General features: G+C 34.5%; 1 long non-coding RNA gene across 1 annotated transcript in view; it reads right to left on the bottom strand.

The window, feature by feature from the left end:
* Positions 1-14,876, bottom strand: part of LOC143255890 (uncharacterized) — a 145,770-nt gene that overhangs the window by 67,047 nt on the left and 63,847 nt on the right. The window lies entirely within an intron of this gene.

The raw sequence follows: 14,876 nt of genomic DNA, 5'->3' as shown, positions 1-14,876 counted from the left end.
TGAAGTGGGCAAAAATTAGAAGAAATCGGGTTCTTTATCGTTTCATATGATAAAGTTATTTATTAACATGTGTTTTTTATTAAGTAATGAATTTTGATGTTGAATCTCTTCTTAAGGGGATATAAAATGATCATCTCACAACTGATATACGTTGAAAATATAACTAGATAACAATAAACCCTTCTTATCAGCTTGTGTAACAACTATATTATATTTTAATAAGAGTCTAGGTAATTTTTCTTCTTTTCTCAAGTTATTCTTCATTTTAACATTTTGTTTCGGCCCTATAACTTGATGTTTGTATCTAACCATAGTTTTTCATTCTACTGTCTTTGATTTATTCAATGTTAGATTCATTACTGGTTGGCCCGGCATGGCCAAGCGTGTTAAGGCGTTCGAATCGTACTCCGAGGGTCGCGGGTTCGAATCCTGGTTGCACCAAACATGCTCGCCCTCCCAGCCGTGGGGGCGTTATAATGTGGGTCAATCCCACTATTCGTTGGTAAAAAAAGTAGCCCAAGAGTTGGCGGTTGGTAGTGATGACTATCTCCCTTCCCTCTAGTCTTACACTGCTAAATTAGGGACGGCTAGCGCAGATAGTCCCTGGTGTAGCTTTGCGCGAAATTCAAAACAAACCAAACCATTACTGGTTACCACATGTGCAATGCATATAATCTGTGGCATTACAATAAAATTTAAGCCTAAACGTAGTACATTAAATTGCTTCTGCAGTCAATTAAAATGTTCAGTTGAGTTAACTTACGCTGCAACTGACTCCGCTGTCATAGTAAATGTTTGACCAAAATCACCACTGAAATCTTCAAATTCAAGACCTTCTCTAATGGACTAGAGATAATTTGTATAAACACTAGCTTGATAATGAAATGTGTGTGTGTGTTTTCTTACAGCAAAGCCACAAAGGACTATCTGCTCAGCCCACCGAGGGGAATCGAACCGCTGATTTTAGAGTTGTAAATCCGGAGACATACCGCTTTACAATAATGAAGTGAAACATACAAATAATCTAATGACAGAGGCTATACTGTTGATATAATTGAATATTTAAAACAAAGAAAATACAACGGTTATAAAATGAAAAGAAATAGTGTAATATGTGTGAACAGTATAACTAGTCAAGTTCCCAATGTATTTATAAAACAAGTTTGTTTGTTTTTCTCCATTTTTAAACATGTACACTGGTATATGCGCACGTTCATATTTCGGTACACGCATGCGCAATTGTATATTTAAATATATGTGCGCTGGGATGCGTGTATTGGTACATGGGTGCGCAGGTGCGTATATCTGTACGTGCACGATCAGGTATGCAGGTGGTAAAACAAGCAACATAACAAGTTAGAATTGAACAAATATCCAAAATTCAAACCTTGGAATATACTTTTTTTCAGAAGAAAAGAAAAACGAAGATTTTGTTTCTTTTTTATCCCGATGGGAAAGTGGTAAGTTTACGGTATTATAACGCTAAAATCTGAGGTTTAATTCCCCACAGTGTATACCAATAGATAGCCCAAATGTGGCTTTTTTCTAAAACAAATAATTTATATAAAGTAACAGTAATACAAAACTTAGATTTTAAATATTTTATATGAAGTTGTGAAGTTCCTAAACATAATTTTACCTGTCCTTGTGACAATTGCTTATACACTGTGCTACTTGTTACACAGTATTTCGGTAGTTTCGTGCGCAAATGCGTATATTATGTATGCGCACACATGGACGTATACTGGTGGATGAGTTTATTGTAACTTTTAGATAACATTATTAAGTTGGTCAGGAAGGTTGAAATGGCATTATAATACGTGAAACATTATTTTTATATTGTAGTTATTTAGGCCTAAAAAATAGTCTTAGCTCTTTTCTCTTGCCTTTTAAGGTATAAATAAACAAAAAAGTCAAGTATTGAAGCCTCTTAAGCTGTTTGAACTGAGATATTTATTTGACTCATCTGTGAATAAGGTCTAAAGTTGACTTTCCTGGACCACAAGTTTCCATAATGTAAAAATTATTTGAAAAAATACACATATGGTGTCCATTTTCTTTAAACTACACCAAAGATATATACATTATTCTATATCAATATTTAACTTGTATGTAGAAAACAGAAATCACTAATAAACGATGTCGAGGGAAAATATTTTTGAAATGTCTCTTTCCTTTGTTGTCTACTAAAGATAGTTGTTGCCTTTCATTTCCAATGCTTTAGAAACCTCGTGGAGTGTATTAAAAAGTGGCATAGTTCATTATCCTAACTCGCTATCTACAATTATGACCCCTAGTGGAGGAGCAGTGTGTCTCTGGATTTGCACCAGTAGAAACCGTGTTTCGATACTCGTGGTGAACTGAGCACAGACAATCAGTTGTGTACTTAATTTCAAACAAATGTTAGCATTGGGACACAATAACTTCTCGGTGTGCATAACTGATGGGCTCCAAACCTAAAATACTCGAGATACTCTAAAACACATCTTTTTTTTTTTCTTCCGACAGGGAACCAATCAGTGTGCAAATGATTAGCACCAAGAAACGGGTGAAGCTACCAAATAATTTGGTCTTTGCTTAAAAGTAACCTAAAATATTATTAATTTTGTTTGTTTGTTAGTTCGCTGATTGATTTTAAGCACGTCTGTGCTCTGCACACTGTAGGTATCGAAACCCGATTTCTAGCATTTTAAACACTCGGGTTTACTAGTATGTTCCTGGAATACTATTAAAATACGATAGCCTACAAACGATAATAAAACAACGACCTAACAAATAATTAATAACTGAGGAATAAAACGAAGACACAGATACATCATTAAGCAAATGATTTAAGATAATAAAAAAGTGCGCATCTTTTGGTTAATTATTATAGAACATTCCATCATAATAAATTATTCTAAGCAGATACACTGCCGACAAGACCTATCTCTAAATACTAGAAGTCGCCAGATCGCCTTGAAGTAGATACGATATAAAAATTATTTAGTGGTCAAGACACTATTTATATTATCATTTGTATGAACAGCATCTCTTATGGTGCAAATTAGATTGAAGAAGTAAATTGTAATTATATTTAATCTTGTTTAAGCCATCTATAAACAAAGTTACGCTAAGAACTAACAACACGTTGTTATTTATTATATTTTTAACATCAGATTTTTTTTTTAATTCTCGTCTTGTGGCTTAAATTAACATTAATACCATTCAGACTAATTAACGAACTAGCTAGTTCGTTGTACTCTCGAAGCCGATCCAACAATCGCAGTGTCAGCAGGAGAAAATGATATTAATAATTCTAAGAACTTATAAGTGAATGCAAAGAAGGATATATAATTAATATATCAACCAAAATGTCCTAAGGTGTTTTAAAGGGGGAAAAAAAGGTGCTTATATTTTTCACATTGAGCCTGAACAAAAATTATACTATGAATTTAACAAGCAATTTAACTTGTTCAATTAACACTAGGTGGCAGCAGCTACAAATATAATCTGTGTGTGTGCGTGTGTGTATTGTTTGTGTTAACGCAAAACTACATTGTAGGTTACTTGCTCTCTGTGAAATGCGGAGAATCGAGCACCGAATTCGGGCGTTGTAAATCCGTAAAGTTACCACTAATTTATGTACGTGTATAAGTTAACGAAAGGATAAGTTATGACTGAAGAAAAGATCATTCAGAATAACATTTATCAAAATGACACTTTTTTCAAAGACAGCAGAAACAAAATGTTTGTTATTGTTGTTGATTTCACATACTATATTTAATGGTCATTTTTGTCACATATCAGGTGCATCAAATGTTTTTACGTTTACTTCATAAGCTTGTCCCAGTGACTTATAATTCTAATTAATGATACTGTAAATCAAAATATCTTACCTATATAAAGTAACGTTGTAATATGATGCAGGTATATTCTACGTTTTCTAACTACTTTAGCTACATAGAAATATTTTTATATTTTATTTATTTAGTGTGAATGTTGTTTCAGCATACACACGTGGTTTAGAAAGTATTTGAGGTTGCTTTCTTCTATTAGCTTTGTTTCTTTGTTCTCTGTAGTAGATAGTTTTTAATCTGCCTGAAACAATATATCATTAATGTATAACATCCAAATTGCTGGTCGAATCGACATTTTCTCTTTGTGACGGCTGAACAATGCTGAGTAAGAACAAAAGTCACGAGGTGGCATTAACCACTGGACAAAGAAATCGTATTTTCCTATAAAATTTAGGAACATTCTCTTAGTTTATTTTCTAAATGTAGATCGATTGGAAACCAGCAAGTTCAGTTGCACAGGCTTTTATCAATAATAAAGGAAGTTGGGGAATTGATCACATTTCAGTGGGATTGACTGTAGGTGCGAGTATGTATACTCTATGTTCTCTTTGTATACTCTATGTTCTCTTTGTTTGTTTCATAATGGCCCGGAATGGGCAGGTGGTTAGGGCGCTCGACTCACCATCTGAGAGTTGCTGGTTCGATTCTCTGTCGCATCAAACATCCTCGCCCTTTCAGCCATGTGGGTGTTACAATTTTGGTCAATCCCACTATTCCTTCGTAAAATAGTAGTCCAAGAGTTGGCGGCGGGTGGTGATGACTAGCTGCTTCCCCTTTAGACTCACTGCTAATTTAGGGACGGCTAGTTCAGATAGCCCTCGAGTAGCTTTGCGCGAACTTTAAAAACAAGTAAATAAGGGAACAAATGAAATACAAACTTTATAAAATTAACTCCGTGTGAAAACCGGTTTTCAATACAAAAATATTACAACAGTGTACTGATCAAAAAGTAGTTTTCTTTGTTACATATTGTGAGTTATATAACTGATGTATGATTTGTTTATTGGAAGTTAAGCGCAAAGTTACACAATGGGCTATTTGTGTTTTGCCCACTACAGGTATTGAAATATGGTTTCTGGCATTGTAAGTCCGCAGACATTCCACTATGCTATTGGGAAACATAGATGTACGACTAGAATGAAAACTAAAATAAATGAACAAAATAACATGATGCTGTCTGGATAATAACGCTTTATTAGTTATCTTCAAGCATTTTTTTTTAATGTGCACTCGAAATTACTGGAATTTTTACAATTAAACAAAACATAATGGTTAGTAATACCAACAACTAATAATGTGTAACATGAAAAAATACTCTTACTCTAAATCCACATTTCTTTACTACTTAAATTTAACTTTGAAGAGTAAAAGCAGTAATTTAGTGTGCTTAGCTCAACAATATTAATTAGCCGAAAAGCCTGCAGATGGCAGCACATTCATGCCTAGCCTTTACTTATTTTAAATGATTTCTTTTTTATCTAAAAACTACACAAACTCTGCAAGAATTTGGTAAAACAAAGCCAGTGAATATGGGCACACCGAACAGGAAGGTGAGAGTTATTTCATAGAAATTGTGTTTCCAAAGTAAATATCAGATGTTATTGTCGATTTCCGAGCATCTGTAAATTGTGTTAACCAATAGAAGCATCGTATTAAAAAACCAAAAAAGATTGATTGAATTTCGCACAAAGCTACTTGAGGGCTATCTGCGCTAACCATCCCTAATTTAGCAGTGTAAGACTAGAGGGAAGGCAGCTAGTCATCACCACCCACCGCCAACTCTTGGGCTACTCTTTTACCAACGAATATTGGGACTTACCGTCACATTATAACACCCCCACGACTGAAAGGGCGAGCATGTTTGGCGCGACGGGGATGCGGACCCGCGACCCTCTGATTACGAGTCGCACGCCTTAACCCACCTGGCCATCAAGATGACACCCAACACATTACAATATTCAATAATATTAACGTTACACCCAACACATTACAATATTCAACAATATTAAGGTAACACTCAACACATTACAATATTCAATAACATTAAGGTGACACTCAACACATTACAATGCCAATAACATTAAGATTAAGGGGACACCCAACACACTACAATATTCAATAACATTAAAGTGACACCCAACACATTACAATATTCAATAACATTAAGGTGACACCCAACACATTACAATATTCAATAACATTAAGGCGACACCCAATATATTACAATTGAATAAATTAAGGTGACACCCAACACATTACAATATTCAATAATATTAAGGTGACACCCAATATATTACAATTGAATAAATTAAGGTGACACCAACACATTACAATATTCAATAATATTAAGGTGACACCCAACACATTACAATATTCAATAATATTAAGGTGACACACAACACATTACAATATTCAATAATATTAAGGTGACACACGATACATTACAATATTCAATAATATTAAGATGACACATGACACATTACGGTGACAACTAACACATTACAATACTCAGAACAACATTAAGATAATGCCGAAAATAATATTTTTGTTGTTGTTTTCTTTTTCTTTGGGGGGAAAGAATGAAATTACTCTGAAAAGAAAAAATCCTTCTTGAAACATTTAAATAAAACTTAAAACAATTATTTTTTTATCGTGGCATTAACATAATATTCAAAACAACAACTTCCTTAATGTGAAAGGAAGTTCAGCTTACAACGAAGAAGTGTCTTCACAATATTTTGACAAGGGTTAAGAGCAGAGTCAACATTTATGTAGACATTTCCTACTAGGGCTTCCAAAAAGAAAGGATAAAGAAACTACGCGGTATATTTAAAAGATTAAAATCCGAGATTTTATTTTCCAATACTCATTAAGATAGGATAACACAATACAGCGCAACACTCATACTTAACACGTAAAATACCCATACTATATTAAAACAATATTTTATTTTCCAATACTCATTAAGATAGGATAACACAATACAGCGCAACATTCATACTTAACACGTAAAATACCCATACTATATTAAAACAATATTTTACTTTTGAATAGCACAGACTGTTTAAGGAAATATACATGTAAAAATGGCTCGTTTAGGTTCAGAAAATGTTTTACGTAGAGGAGCGAACAACGTTTTGACCTTCTTCGGTCATTGTCAGGTTCAACCCAAACGAGCCGTTTTTACATACATATTTCTATACAAGTGGGTTTTCTCCAAATCACAGACTGTTTAGTGGTTTGAGGATTTGGCTATGGTCAACATATCTAGCGGAAAAAATTCTAATATAACATAATTAGGGCTATAAAATGTACTCACTTCCTCCTATCTGAAAACTAACACCAGTTTCTACAACCAAGCGCGAAATAGTAAATGTATAGCTACGAGCCTGCGGCAGCCTTAAATAAACTTCTTAAACCATTTTCTAATGAGTCTGACTGTGTTCTCACTCGAAGGTTCGAGATTTGTGACAGCATCTCGCCACCTGCCACATCCGATCTCACGGATCAACGGCACCGCAGAACCGACTACAGCCGGCCGCCCGAACGTGCACCCAAGCTGAAGATCACTGCAGTGGTTTGTCTCGGCTTTCAGCTATTGTATCGAATTTTTGGTGGAAACTAGTTGGTTTTCTGAATTAATGAAGAGGAAAATTACAACAACTATTTGGGAAAATTCTCTGAAAATCGCGTGTCGATTTTTTTGTTATTTTTTTGAGAACGCAAGTCACGTTGTTCTGATATTTTCAAATCATTTTCTAGGATTGTATTATTTCCACTGTCAAACCTTAATCTTTGCTTTCTAAAACATAATTGTAACTTCTTATGTTGTTGAAAAGTATCATTTTCAACACAATTACTCTGGTCAAAATATAGTTGAAAACAATTTAATTTTTTACAAGGGTTGTCATAAAGAGAGTTTGTTCTAGGATATAATCAGTGTACTGAGCCTCTATATAAGAAAGTCATTTCCCTAGGATATTGTAGCAATACTCACATTAGGCTGTTTCTACTCAACAACGACTATTTTATTTCACAAACAGCAGTAATACTTAATACCAAATTATCAACTTACTTTTATACCTTTCGGTACCGGTAGGGTCCAAATATTACATCATAATTAGTGAGGTGATTTGGAGTATTTCTGGGCTCCGGCATGGCCACGTGGGTTAAGGCGTTTGACTCGTAATCTAAGGGTCGAGGGTTCGAATCCCGGTCGCACCAAACATGTTTTCCCTCTCAGCCATGGGGGCGTTATAATGTAACGGTTAATCCCATTATTCTTTGGTAAGAGTAGCCCAAAAGTTGGCGGTGGGTGGTGATGACTAGCTGCCTTCCCTCTAGTCTTACACTGCTAAATTAGGGACGGTTTTGCGCGAAATTCCAAAACAAATAAACAGTATTTCTCTTTATATTATTGTATGTAGTCTGATATATTTATCAGGATCTTTCAACCATGACAACATCAATAAATCCACGGAATGAACTAACACGTATTTATCTACAGAAACCAGCAATAAAAGTTGAATCTAAATAACACACAGTACCAAATTATCTGCTCTAAAAAATGAAAATAGGCATTTTACTTAAGATGTGAAAGCTTGATTTACAAGACAAAATAATAAAAATTTGTTTTTAGTGCTGTCTGGTTGATCTATATAGTCCAAGTGAGTTGTGGTACTCAATGTTTATGATTTGGTACTGTAGTGGGCGTTAAGTAGGATGTGGTATAGATAGTGTTTATTACTGGGTTCTGTAGTAAATGTTAAGTAAATTGAAATGTATATGGCGTTTATGATTGGGTAATGTAGTGGACATTAAGTTGTGGCATAGTCAATATTTATGTTCAGTAAACTTTATAGTAATTGCAATAGTGAATGCTGATGTTGGATACAGTATGACTAACGTGTTATAATAGTTTGTAGTTTGTTGCCAGGTGTCGTTCTTTTTAAGTACTATACCCAAGTCCTCCCCTATTCGACAATGACATCTTATCCCTAACAGTATGCGAAGAACTGCTGAACTGTTAGTACTCGCAGCTGATTTCAAACATGCACTGTCTGTGGAACGAAACTTTGGGCAGCAGCCATCAGGGAATTAAAAGATCGTAGACCATCGATAACTTTGGAGACAACATTCTGAATAAATTATACTGTCACGTGGTTACCTTGACAACCGCCTAACCCTAACACCATATGTTATGTATCTCCTTCTAGATCTGTGACAAAAGAAGAGATAAAACTGAAGTACTGTTCGTTATTTAACAAACTTTTCGGAAGTTATAATCTGAGGCAATGAAGTTTAATATAAAAATGTTAGATATATTTTAGAAAATAATTTAAGTTTTTAGTGTTATAAACTGTATATATTATAAAAAGGCCAGTGTTGGAGCGTTCGACTGGTAATCTGAGAGTCGCGGATTCGAATCCCTGTCATATCAGACATGTTCGCCCTTTCAGTCGTAGATACACAATAATATAACGGTCAATCTCACTATTCGTTAGTAAATGAGTAGTCCAAGAGGTGGCGGTGGATGGTGATGACTATCTCCCTTCCCTCTAGTCTTACACTGCTAAATTAGGGACGGCTAGCGCAGATAGTCCCTGGTGTAGCTTTGCGCGAAATTCAAAACAAACCAAACCATTACTGGTTACCACATGTGCAATGCATATAATCTGTGGCATTACAATAAAATTTAAGCCTAAACGTAGTACATTAAATTGCTTCTGCAGTCAATTAAAATGTTCAGTTGAGTTAACTTACGCTGCAACTGACTCCGCTGTCATAGTAAATGTTTGACCAAAATCACCACTGAAATCTTCAAATTCAAGACCTTCTCTAATGGACTAGAGATAATTTGTATAAACACTAGCTTGATAATGAAATGTGTGTGTGTGTTTTCTTACAGCAAAACCACAAAGGACTATCTGCTCAGCCCACCGAGGGAATCGAACCGCTGATTTTAGAGTTGTAAATCCGGAGACATACCGCTTTACAATAATGAAGTGAAACATACAAATAATCTAATGACAGAGGCTATACTGTTGATATAATTGAATATTTAAAACAAAGAAAATACAACGGTTATAAAATGAAAAGAAATAGTGTAATATGTGTGAACAGTATAACTAGTCAAGTTCCCAATGTATTTATAAAACAAGTTTGTTTGTTTTTCTCCATTTTTAAACATGTACACTGGTATATGCGCACGTTCATATTTCGGTACACGCATGCGCAATTGTATATTTAAATATATGTGCGCTGGGATGCGTGTATTGGTACATGGGTGCGCAGGTGCGTATATCTGTACGTGCACGATCAGGTATGCAGGTGGTAAAACAAGCAACATAACAAGTTAGAATTGAACAAATATCCAAAATTCAAACCTTGGAATATACTTTTTTTCAGAAGAAAAGAAAAACGAAGATTTTTGTTTCTTTTTATCCCGATGGGAAAGTGGTAAGTTTACGGTATTATAACGCTAAAATCTGAGGTTTAATTCCCCACAGTGTATACCAATAGATAGCCCAAATGTGGCTTTTTTCTAAAACAAATAATTTATATAAAGTAACAGTAATACAAAACTTAGATTTTAAATATTTTATATGAAGTTGTGAAGTTCCTAAACATAATTTTACCTGTCCTTGTGACAATTGCTTATACACTGTGCTACTTGTTACACAGTATTTCGGTAGTTTCGTGCGCAAATGCGTATATTATGTATGCGCACACATGGACGTATACTGGTGGATGAGTTTATTGTAACTTTTAGATAACATTATTAAGTTGGTCAGGAAGGTTGAAATGGCATTATAATACGTGAAACATTATTTTTATATTGTAGTTATTTAGGCCTAAAAATAGTCTTAGCTCTTTTCTCTTGCCTTTTAAGGTATAAATAAACAAAAAAGTCAAGTATTGAAGCCTCTTAAGCTGTTTGAACTGAGATATTTATTTGACTCATCTGTGAATAAGGTCTAAAGTTGACTTTCCTGGACCACAAGTTTCCATAATGTAAAAATTATTTGAAAAAATACACATATGGTGTCCATTTTCTTTAAACTACACCAAAGATATATACATTATTCTATATCAATATTTAACTTGTATGTAGAAAACAGAAATCACTAATAAACGATGTCGAGGGAAAATATTTTTTGAAATGTCTCTTTCCTTTGTTGTCTACTAAAGATAGTTGTTGCCTTTCATTTCCAATGCTTTAGAAACCTCGTGGAGTGTATTAAAAAGTGGCATAGTTCATTATCCTAACTCGCTATCTACAATTATGACCCCTAGTGGAGGAGCAGTGTGTCTCTGGATTTGCACCAGTAGAAACCGTGTTTCGATACTCGTGGTGAACTGAGCACAGACAATCAGTTGTGTACTTAATTTCAAACAAATGTTAGCATTGGGACACAATAACTTCTCGGTGTGCATAACTGATGGGCTCCAAACCTAAAATACTCGAGATACTCTAAAACACATCTTTTTTTTTTCTTCCGACAGGGAACCAATCAGTGTGCAAATGATTAGCACCAAGAAACGGGTGAAGCTACCAAATAATTTGGTCTTTGCTTAAAGTAACCTAAAATATTATTAATTTTGTTTGTTTGTTAGTTCGCTGATTGATTTTAAGCACGTCTGTGCTCTGCACACTGTAGGTATCGAAACCCGATTTCTAGCATTTTAAACACTCGGGTTTACTAGTATGTTCCTGGAATACTATTAAAATACGATAGCCTACAAACGATAATAAAACAACGACCTAACAAATAATTAATAACTGAGGAATAAAACGAAGACACAGATACATCATTAAGCAAATGATTTAAGATAATAAAAAGTGCGCATCTTTTGGTTAATTATTATAGAACATTCCATCATAATAAATTATTCTAAGCAGATACACTGCCGACAAGACCTATCTCTAAATACTAGAAGTCGCCAGATCGCCTTGAAGTAGATACGATATAAAAATTATTTAGTGGTCAAGACACTATTTATATTATCATTTGTATGAACAGCATCTCTTATGGTGCAAATTAGATTGAAGAAGTAAATTGTAATTATATTTAATCTTGTTTAAGCCATCTATAAACAAAGTTACGCTAAGAACTAACAACACGTTGTTATTTATTATATTTTAACATCAGATTTTTTTTTAATTCTCGTCTTGTGGCTTAAATTAACATTAATACCATTCAGACTAATTAACGAACTAGCTAGTTCGTTGTACTCTCGAAGCCGATCCAACAATCGCAGTGTCAGCAGGAGAAAATGATATTAATAATTCTAAGAACTTATAAGTGAATGCAAAGAAGGATATATAATTAATATATCAACCAAAATGTCCTAAGGTGTTTTAAAGGGGAAAAAAGGTGCTTATATTTTTTCACATTGAGCCTGAACAAAAATTATACTATGAATTTAACAAGCAATTTAACTTGTTCAATTAACACTAGGTGGCAGCAGCTACAAATATAATCTGTGTGTGTGCGTGTGTGTATTGTTTGTGTTAACGCAAAACTACATTGTAGGTTACTTGCTCTCTGTGAAATGCGGAGAATCGAGCACCGAATTCGGGCGTTGTAAATCCGTAAAGTTACCACTAATTTATGTACGTGTATAAGTTAACGAAAGGATAAGTTATGACTGAAGAAAAGATCATTCAGAATAACATTTATCAAAATGACACTTTTTTCAAAGACAGCAGAAACAAAATGTTTGTTATTGTTGTTGATTTCACATACTATATTTAATGGTCATTTTTGTCACATATCAGGTGCATCAAATGTTTTTACGTTTACTTCATAAGCTTGTCCCAGTGACTTATAATTCTAATTAATGATACTGTAAATCAAAATATCTTACCTATATAAAGTAACGTTGTAATATGATGCAGGTATATTCTACGTTTTCTAACTACTTTAGCTACATAGAAATATTTTTATATTTTATTTATTTAGTGTGAATGTTGTTTCAGCATACACACGTGGTTTAGAAAGTATTTGAGGTTGCTTTCTTCTATTAGCTTTGTTTCTTTGTTCTCTGTAGTAGATAGTTTTTAATCTGCCTGAAACAATATATCATTAATGTATAACATCCAAATTGCTGGTCGAATCGACATTTTCTCTTTGTGACGGCTGAACAATGCTGAGTAAGAACAAAAGTCACGAGGTGGCATTAACCACTGGACAAAGAAATCGTATTTTCCTATAAAATTTAGGAACATTCTCTTAGTTTATTTTCTAAATGTAGATCGATTGGAAACCAGCAAGTTCAGTTGCACAGGCTTTTATCCAATAATAAAGGAAGTTGGGGAATTGATCACATTTCAGTGGGATTGACTGTAGGTGCGAGTATGTATACTCTATGTTCTCTTTGTATACTCTATGTTCTCTTTGTTTGTTTCATAATGGCCCGGAATGGGCAGGTGGTTAGGGCGCTCGACTCACCATCTGAGAGTTGCTGGTTCGATTCTCTGTCGCATCAAACATCCTCGCCCTTTCAGCCATGTGGGTGTTACAATTTTGGTCAATCCCACTATTCCTTCGTAAAATAGTAGTCCAAGAGTTGGCGGCGGGTGGTGATGACTAGCTGCTTCCCCTTTAGACTCACTGCTAATTTAGGGACGGCTAGTTCAGATAGCCCTCGAGTAGCTTTGCGCGAACTTTAAAAACAAGTAAATAAGGGAACAAATGAAATACAAACTTTATAAAATTAACTCCGTGTGAAAACCGGTTTTCAATACAAAAATATTACAACAGTGTACTGATCAAAAAGTAGTTTTCTTTGTTACATATTGTGAGTTATATAACTGATGTATGATTTGTTTATTGGAAGTTAAGCGCAAAGTTACACAATGGGCTATTTGTGTTTTGCCCACTACAGGTATTGAAATATGGTTTCTGGCATTGTAAGTCCGCAGACATTCCACTATGCTATTGGGAAACATAGATGTACGACTAGAATGAAAACTAAAATAAATGAACAAAATAACATGATGCTGTCTGGATAATAACGCTTTATTAGTTATCTTCAAGCATTTTTTTTTAATGTGCACTCGAAATTACTGGAATTTTTACAATTAAACAAAACATAATGGTTAGTAATACCAACAACTAATAATGTGTAACATGAAAAATACTCTTACTCTAAATCCACATTTCTTTACTACTTAAATTTAACTTTGAAGAGTAAAAGCAGTAATTTAGTGTGCTTAGCTCAACAATATTAATTAGCCGAAAAGCCTGCAGATGGCAGCACATTCATGCCTAGCCTTTACTTATTTTAAATGATTTCTTTTTTATCTAAAAACTACACAAACTCTGCAAGAATTTGGTAAAACAAAGCCAGTGAATATGGGCACACCGAACAGGAAGGTGAGAGTTATTTCATAGAAATTGTGTTTCCAAAGTAAATATCAGATGTTATTGTCGATTTCCGAGCATCTGTAAATTGTGTTAACCAATAGAAGCATCGTATTAAAAAACAAAAAAGATTGATTGAATTTCGCACAAAGCTACTTGAGGGCTATCTGCGCTAACCATCCCTAATTTAGCAGTGTAAGACTAGAGGGAAGGCAGCTAGTCATCACCACCCACCGCCAACTCTTGGGCTACTCTTTTACCAACGAATATTGGGACTTACCGTCACATTATAACACCCCCACGACTGAAAGGGCGAGCATGTTTGGCGCGACGGGGATGCGGACCCGCGACCCTCTGATTACGAGTCGCACGCCTTAACCCACCTGGCCATCAAGATGACACCCAACACATTACAATATTCAATAATATTAACGTTACACCCAACACATTACAATATTCAACAATATTAAGGTAACACTCAACACATTACAATATTCAATAACATTAAGGTGACACTCAACACATTACAATGCCAATAACATTAAGATTAAGGGGACACCCAACACACTACAATATTCAATAACATTAAAGTGACACCCAACACATTACAATATTCAATAACATTAAGGTGACACCCAACACATTACAATATTCAATAACATTAAGG

This window comes from Tachypleus tridentatus, chromosome 7 (genome assembly GCF_004210375.1).
Source record: "Tachypleus tridentatus isolate NWPU-2018 chromosome 7, ASM421037v1, whole genome shotgun sequence".
Lineage (NCBI taxonomy): Eukaryota > Metazoa > Arthropoda > Merostomata > Xiphosura > Limulidae > Tachypleus > Tachypleus tridentatus.
Note: the sequence above shows the minus strand (reverse complement) of the source record. Positions and strands in the feature narration are given on the sequence as shown.